This window comes from Podarcis pityusensis, assembly GCF_964106645.2.
Source record: "Podarcis pityusensis genome assembly, chromosome: 6".
Classification (NCBI taxonomy): domain Eukaryota; kingdom Metazoa; phylum Chordata; class Lepidosauria; order Squamata; family Lacertidae; genus Podarcis; species Podarcis pityusensis.
In genome coordinates, this window is record NC_138030.1 from 59,514,463 (window position 1) to 59,523,385 (window position 8,923).

An 8,923-nucleotide genomic window follows, 5' to 3' on the forward strand; every position below is an offset into this window, starting at 1 on the left:
TTATGTGTGACATAATTAGTCAGTTTGTTAACTTGGTTCTGCCCCCGCCCCTTAAATCCTGGTTATGCCCATGCTTGGGCCTAGCAGTGATGCGAGGTGCAAGTACAGCATTCTGACTGCTGTCTTCTCAGCAGGCAACCCACACAGCCATGCTTACAAGGAAGAGAGCTGTTCTTTCTCAGCAGCTGCCTTGGAGGCTTGGTGGATGGGAAACAGAACAGGAGTAAAGCGACCTGGACTTTTTCAGGATGTCTACCTGGGTGAAGGCCTGGATAGGCTCTTTCTCAGTCAATTGCCCAATTGTTCTAGCAATTAGTTCACTTTCTTGCTCCATCTGCAAGTTCTGTTACGTCAACTTTATGAATTTGTTGTTTTTTCCATCCCCCAGCTTCGTCGTTAACATTAAGATTCAAACTACGCAGAAGTGGTTACTGATCCTTCAGTTTCTAACAGTACAATGCTGCCATCAATGAAATGGTATCTGTTGGGCTTGTTGGACCTCAGGAGTAAGCTATCCATTTATTCACCACCCACTGCTTCCCTTTTGTAAGCACTTAATGTAACAGAGACAGAGATTTCCTCTCTCATATACAAATGTGAAGTTTAAGGGTTGACTGTGTGACCAAAGCAGGTCATTCCAAGTCTTCTGAGGACAAGATGTAGGCCTGTACCTTTGGCAGATGAAATTTCAGACCATTAATTGTGCTCTTAATTATTTGGAAGCTATGTGGTCAGTTGAAAGTACTGGTCTCTTGCATGCTACTGTGACAATCTATAGTAGGCAAAAGGTAACACTGCCAAGTAATTCATGTCCAATTAAGGTGTAATACTATCAATCATCATATGGGCGCAGACCTGCTAATCTGTACTATCCTGTTTGAGACATGTAGGTTTGGGCCAACATGGCTTCTTCTACAGTGGCTCTTAAGGAGGGCATATATGAGTCCTGCCCTTAGGCCTATTCCATCATGCCCCTTCTGTACCCGCATATCTCCTACCTGTGGCTTTTGCACATCATCACCCCTTCAATAGCTAGCTGAAGAAAGGCATTCATTGAAACAGTGTTGACCCAATACCAGGACCACAGAGCACCATGAGGCAATTGGCTCTGTTGCAACTCCACACCTGATATTATTGTGCTATTGTTTCGGCATATCAAAGGGTGTTACTTCCATGCAAAAGTTGAAAAATGGGACGTGGGGCATGAATGGGATCATGTGCTAATATGGCATGCAGTCATGTACAAGGCTATCGTGTTCTGAAATATCAGGCAGTGTTGGCTTTGGAAAGTCTTGGAAATCTCAGCTTTCCACTCAGCAGATCCCCTCTGTTCCCTTTGCTATAACGCAGGCATAGGCGAACTTGGCCCTCCAGATGTTTTGGGACTACAACTCCCATCATCCCTAGCTAACTGGACCCAGGGGTCAGCGATGATGGGAATTGTATTCCCCAAACAGCTGTAGGGCTGAGTTTGCCTATGCCTGCTATAATACAAAAGTAGTTCAAGGAAAGTAAAATTTAAAGACAAAAATATCAAGAAATTGTGGCCTGCTGCCATGCAACTCAATTTTTTAAAAGCACCATAAAAATCTACATGATTAATCTATTCCTTTAGGTATGTTTTTGCCAAATGCTAAAGAAAATATTCTTTTTATTGAAATGGAGCATAAACTCAGTCTTTTGCAGACGGCCTCCACTTGCATGTCTGAGTAAGCCTGTGCGTGGGCAGCTGTGCATCCTTCTGTAGAGAACACAACCACCATCACCTGTTTATTTGTAACAACAAGAAATATAACCATCCTAAAAATGTATTATAAATCATAATATCAATAAGTATTACAAAAAATCAATATAACTTTGTCTAAGACAATACTAATAAGCTACCCTGATTTAACAGCTTAATGCTAAACAGAGATAATAATGCTGAGCACTGAAATAAAAAGGTAGCATACAAAACTACATATATTCCTTCATAATATACAAATATACCATTTTTAGTATACGAAGTGAAATAAGTGCGCTTCTGCCATCTCTCAGCCAAACCTACCTTACAGGGTTGTGGTGAGGATAAAATGCAGAGGGGGAGATGTGTGTGCTCCACCTGGAGCTCCTTGGAGGAAAGGCAGGATATAAGGATAATAATGCATTAATAATTCTGTATAAGCAGAAGAGAATTTATGTGTAGCAAGTGTTTTGTTTTCTGTTGTCTTTTTTTGCTTTTCTTTCTGTTTCTGTTGCAGCAAACTAAAGAATTTCTATGCTACTTAAGATGGAAAGTAAAAGTTAAATAATAATAATAATTTTATAAATATTATTATTTGCCAAGTATGTGAAGACCATAGTGTTCCCAATGTGACTTACATTAATAGCAAACATATAAAAAGCATTACAGTATACCATTAAAATTGCAATAAGACAGTTGGTTTAAATAAACCAGACACAGTAAAATTCAATAATCATCAACAAAAAAATGGCACCAGGCAAAAACATTCCTATTTACCCTGGTCTTTAGCCATTAAATCATATAAGGCTTGTTAAAGCGGTGGGGGGGGGGGCTGTTATTTTATCATTATGCTGTCTTATTATTGTGATTTTTATTTTGTATTTATTAGTGTGCTCCCTAATGGAGAATCAGCTTTACCTCTTGCAAAGTTTTAAGTTTATCTGGTTTACCAACAGATAAAGTTCAATAGTGAAAGATCCTGTCAGTTTTCAGATTAGTTAGCCAGCGGCCCAGAAAGATTCCCGAATGCTTAAATTCTTTTTTTCAACAGAATTTGGCATCCTGTCCAGATTGACACCTCATACTGTTGCAGCAGCTGTCAGAGCAATAGGACTCTTGACAACCAGGAAGGAAGCACTGTGCCTAGCCAAAAACAGGGAAGGAAGTAAATCTCTGTGAGATCAGAGGATGCAGTTGTAGATTGCAGCCTGAGGGATTCCTAAGCAAAACTGTTTGTCATTGTTGTGAACCTTTTGACTTCACTGAACAAAGGAAGTTAACCTTGCTCCCAGTCTTCTAGTTTAGCTGGGTCTATAGAGGGTTTCCCCAGCTCTTTCTGGAAAAACCAGCAGTGACTGAACCTGCCACCTCCTCCACACATAGATGAAGCTTGACACCTGAGCTTCAGGTTCAAATGTGGGCTCATATAATTGTTTAAAAGCCATTGTTCACTTGGAAATGTGGTGGGGCCTCTGCAGAGTGGGTTTCTCCACCTACTTGCACTTGGCTGGCTCTTCAGGAAACCTATAATCATGTGCTGCACTTGGCTGATCTCTTGATTATACCTTCGTTACCTGATGCTGACACACGGACACTGAAAAGCACGCACGTTCTCAAGGTGGGCACTCAGGATTACCTCACATGGATTATAGTTACCTGCCAAAACAGTTTCAGTAGCCTGCCCTACACCTGGCGACAAAAGATTGTGAAAATGGCAGATAACATTTCTTCCTACCCTTTGGGTATATTGTAATTTCACTAACCAGGAATATTTATAAGTCCGTGTGTGGTCTAAAGTAGGGGTGGCAAAACCTGAGGGCTGCACAACCTTCTGAGAGCAACATTACAGTGTTGGGCAGGGGCAGAGGCAAACGTGAGTGGAGTAATGAATGTAAACTGTTAAGTTGTGGGTGAACATATCAGACGACACAGCGATTCTTCAAACAGCTCTTGTTTATTCACAGGCCAGAACAGAACTGAACTGAACTATATCAGCCAGCCTGCTTATATAGAGCTCCACTACAACGCAACAGTAACCACTTTCTATAACTATCCAGTCACTGAACGTCACTTTCAATTCCTTATTTGCATATGTGGACCTGAGTGAAAACTATCTACAGTATCCCCCTGCAGGCCCAGGGTGAGAACTTCAGTACATAACATATGCTTTACCTGCGCACAGCACTCAACACTCACTCAGACAGCCCTCCTGTCTTCCATTCAAGCAAGTAAGAGTCACCATCAGAGTTCAAGCATTCCATCCAGGAAAAAAAGTGGGATGTACATAAGGAGCCCTTTTTGCAGTGCTATTTTTCTCACCATGAATGCCTCCCTCTTTATCTTAGAATAGCAATGACACCCAACTGAGAGGTTCTGGAACTGCGTTCTGTTGAGTTTCCCCTGAAAAAAAGCCCTGATGCTGACCTAAAGACGACATTGTGGCAGCTTTGCTCCTGCTCTGGTCCTGCTGCTGGTGTCAGTGAAACCATGGTTTGACTTAGCTCAACCTGGGCTCAAGGTTTGTCTTCTTCCTTTACTCCACCTGCAGCAAAGTTTTGTTCTTGAGTTTACAACTTGATGGAGGAGACAAGCTAAGCCAAACCATGGCTTAGAAGCAGGAGACTCTGGGGAGGAGTGCAGGAACCTCCATCTTTTCCAGGAGCCCTCACACTTAATGTAAACACATTAAGTCATGGTTTGGCTTTGTGTTATGTGCAAGCCAGCTTATAGGAAAAAGCATAATACTCTTGATAATGTGAGAAGTCGATTGCCATTTCACTTGCCTTTCCGCATCTGGATACAGCCTAAATCTCTGCCTGTATTTAAGGTGGAACTAAGCAGTACAAGAAGAGACACCCAAAAATGGTCTGTCTAATTTTTAAGGACAGTGACTTGGAGACAACATTCTGAAAAAAGAACAAAGTACAACATTCAGATATCTGGGCATCATTTGTAAGGTGCCACGCTTCATTGCTTCTTTAATTCAGCTTTAGGCTGGCCTAGGCTAGGTAAACCATAGAGAAGGGTAAATGTCTGGGGGAAAATAGCATGGCTCATCTTTGTTCCATTTTAAGACATGTTTGGTTTTTGTTTTCTCTTTTCCTAATTCCTTACATTAAGCATGGAGTGGGGGTGGTGTTTGGCCAGCCAATCCAGCATAAATGTCCAGGGCACAGGTGTTCAGTTTATTGTCAGTTGTTTTCAGGTAGACATCATCAAGGAAGTCACAAGGCCAGTTCCATGGTTGAAGCCTGCAGGCTGTGCCGGATTTACGTATAACTAAACAAGCTATAGCTTAGGGCCCCACTCTCTTGGGGGGGGGCAAAAAAAAATTAAAGAAAAAAACCACTGGATGTACATTTCCAAAGTATTAGATAAAAAACAAATAAAATAAAACCTACATACAGCAACAGTGTTTTGTGTTGTGTAGGCTCCTATGTATGTACAAATGGCTTTAGATACCTATTAGGTCCATAAATTACCATATAAGATAAGAGATAAGATAAATTTATTGTCATTGTCCGTATATACACAGTATACACAACAACGAAAATCAAACACCCACCCAAAGACCGGGTTCACATACACATTTGCACGTATCTCCAACACTCTCATCCTATTCAGACATAATCTATAAAAACATATCATACTCCAGAATGTAACATAACCTATTAAAAGCATAACATAACCTAAAAACCTGTCTCATTCCTTCCTACTCCCTGCTTGCTATTTCTTGCAACTGGCCCTGAGATCATTATTTAGTGCAATCAGAGCTCTTGGATAGAAACTATTCAGAAGGCGTGTGGTTCGTGTTTTCATTGTCCTATATCTTCTGCCCGAAGGCAACAGTTCAAAGAAGTTGTGAGCAGGATGGGTGGGATCTCTCAGGATATTGTGTGACTTCTTCAAAGTGCGAGACGTGAAGATCTCATCCAGGGTTGGTAGTTGGAGCCCAATAACATTCTGGGCAATTTTAATTATTCTCTGTAAAGCTTTTTTATCCGTTTCAGAGCTGCTCCCATACCACGATAATATACTATAGGTTAAGACACTCTCGATGGTACTGTGATAATAGGACAGAAGTAGGTGCTGAGATATGGTATATGCTACCATATAGCATATACTCGACACAAAAAACAGCAACAATTTGTTGTTGACAAAGGACAGCTAGACATATAAAGGGCCCTATTACCTTCAGTAGCTTAGTGCCTCATCAAACCTAAATCCAGCCCTGCCTGCAGGAAATAAACCTGTGGACCTCCAAATGCTGGATTCCAACTCCTATTAGACCCTGCCAGCATGGCCAATGGTCAGGGATGATGGGAACTGTCATTGAAGAACATAGGGAGGGCCAAAGTTTCCCCATCCTGAATGCAGTCAGTAACACAAACTACTTGAACGGCTTGAGCAAATGGGATTACCAATTGAGAACCTACATGGTCAAGGTTAGGATAATGGAAGTAACATGAAAGGCAAAGAAAATAGTGTGCAAAAGAGAGTCCACAGGACTTTTTTGTGCCCTGTAATGCACACCTTTTAAACTTGGTAGTCAATGATGCCTGTTAAATGTTGTCTGGAAGCAAATGGTTTCTTCAGTTTGGTTCAACAGGTCTATAATTATTTCTTTGCACTGGCCATGTATCAGACTTAGGCATAACTGTTAAGCCATTGATTGAAACAAGTTGGGAGAGTCGCATTGATGCTTTGAAACCACTGAGCTATCATCTTGGAAGTATATATGATGCTTTAATAGAGATGCTTGATGACACAAGCCTAAACGATTTATCTGGAAATACTTCCTGAACTGAAGCTAAGGCCCTTGCTGATGCAGATTATAAGTTCAAGTTTGTGGTATCCCTTGTTGCATGGTACAACATCCTTCTTGAAGTCAGTCTTACAACCAAGCTTCTATAAAACAAGGAAGCTGATTTAAATTAAGCTACAAGCCAATTGCAAGTAACCAAGAATTGCCTTGTGGGCTGCAGGTGTGATGATGGATGCTACTGAGCAAGTTTTGGTAGATGCTACTGTTCAAACCTCCAGTCAATCATGAAGCTTACTAGGTGACCTTTGTCCTGTTACTGTCCCTACCTTGCAGGGTCACAGTGAGGATAAAATGAAGAGGGAAAGAAGCATGTGTCTCTCATTGCTCAAAAGATTTTGATAGTCTTATTAAAAATAATAAACAATGTTAACCTTGTATGTTAGCTTAGATTGGCAGCCACTGAGCTCTAGGGCTGGAAATGGTGATTCGTAGGTTATTAATCTCCTGCCAACCTAGCAGTTCGAAAGCACGTCAAAGTGCAAGTAGATAACCTTCCGGCGGGAAGGTAAACGGCGTTTCCGTGTCCTGCTCTGGTTCGCCAGAAGCAGCGTAGTCATGCTGGCCACATGACCCGGAAGCTGTATGCCGGCTCCCTCGGCCAATAAAGCGAGATGAGCACCGCAACCACAGAGTCGGTCACGACTGGACCTAATGGTCAGGGGTCCCTTTACCTTTAATCAATGAAGAGACTGAGCCCCATATTTGCTATCTACTGTTGCCCCGCAGAGCCGTATACAGATTTCAGCCCTCTCCTCTAGCCTTCGGGGAGAAACACACACACACACACACACACACAAAATTTCTGGGAACCAGATGTTGTCAGGGCCTGCTTTTGTGCTCCTTGTTGTAATATTGTTGTGTCTGGGAGCAGCAGTGTCGACAGGTTCATGCTGGAAACTGAATTGTTGCCATGCTCCATTATTTGGCTAGAGGCTGTTGTGTCTCTAGACAAACCAGTTTTGCAGGGTTTTTAAGCTGGATGCTGGAGAATCTAAAATTGCCCCCATAAACACGGCTGGTGCTGCAGTTTTGGTTGGAGTGACAGTAGCAGTCACTTATTGGAATAATGCCCATGACCAGTAAAGCAAGCGCAAGGTTTGCAGCACCTTACAAGCACCTTTACTATGGCATAAACTTTCATGGTCTAGTGTCCACTTTGTCTGAATGAGGCAGGAAGTGTAATCCTTGGTTGTCGGTGTATATAGACCGTGGTGTGTGTGCGTGGGTGTGGAAGCAGTGTGATCAGGGGAAAAGGAAAAGTAAAAAAGTGCAGATGGTGACAATTCAATTAGGACTAGAATGCATGCAAAATAAGCATAGCAACCCTTTTCTAAAGAAGCGAAAAGTGATAAAAACACTCAACTTATTACAGTGGTGCCCCGCAAGACGAATGCCTCGCAAGACGAAAAACTCGCTAGACGAAAGGGTTTTGCGTTTTTTGAGTCGTTCCGCAAGACGAATTTCCCTATGGGCTTGCTTCGCAAGACGAAATGTATTGCGAGTTCTTGCGAGTTTGTTTCCTTTTTCTTAAAGCCGCTAAACCATTAATAGCCGCTAAGCCGCTAAGCCGTTAATAGCCGCTAAGCCGCTAATTAATTTCGGGTTAATTTCGTCTTGCGAGGCACCACTGTAATGCGGAGTTAATATAACAACTGCGGTGGAACACTGTATGCTTTCTTTGCATACATTCCTTCTATACATTGGGATTGTCACATTTCATTTTCCTCTGACCTCGTTGCTCGGTACTTGCAGCTGAGGGTGTCACTCCATGCCTCTGATGAAGCGAGCAACAAATTCGTTGTTACTGTTTCCCCTGCAACACAGACGACTCTTCTGAAAAACATGACCAGAGCATAAGAAGAGCCCAGCTGGATGAAGCCAAAGACCCATCTAGCCCTAAGGTCCCGTTTGCACATCGGCCAGCCATATGCCTATGAGAAAGATGCAAGCGGAACCTCAGTGCAACAGACATGATCAGAAAACGGTATTTGGAGGCTTACTGCCTCCAGTAGCCATAGTGGCTAGTATCTCCTCACAGTCTTATCCTCCATGAATTTGTCTTTTAAAGCCATCCAAGTTGGTAGCCATCACTACCTCTACTTCGTGAGGACCGACAATAACCCATTCCCCCTGCAATGTCCAGAGTAATTCATCGGAGCCAACTCCAAGGGGGCAAGGTGTTGGGTTGAAATAAACGACAGACGAATGACAAGTGTCATATGGGAGGCATCTCTCGAGCATGTCTCGGGGAGTCCCTTTTATTGAATATTACAGCATTACCACATATGTGCTTGTTGCTGATTGGTTAACACAAATACAATGCAAGGGTTGCATATAGGCATTAATCATCAATAGATTAAAGGTTGGGAAAGGGA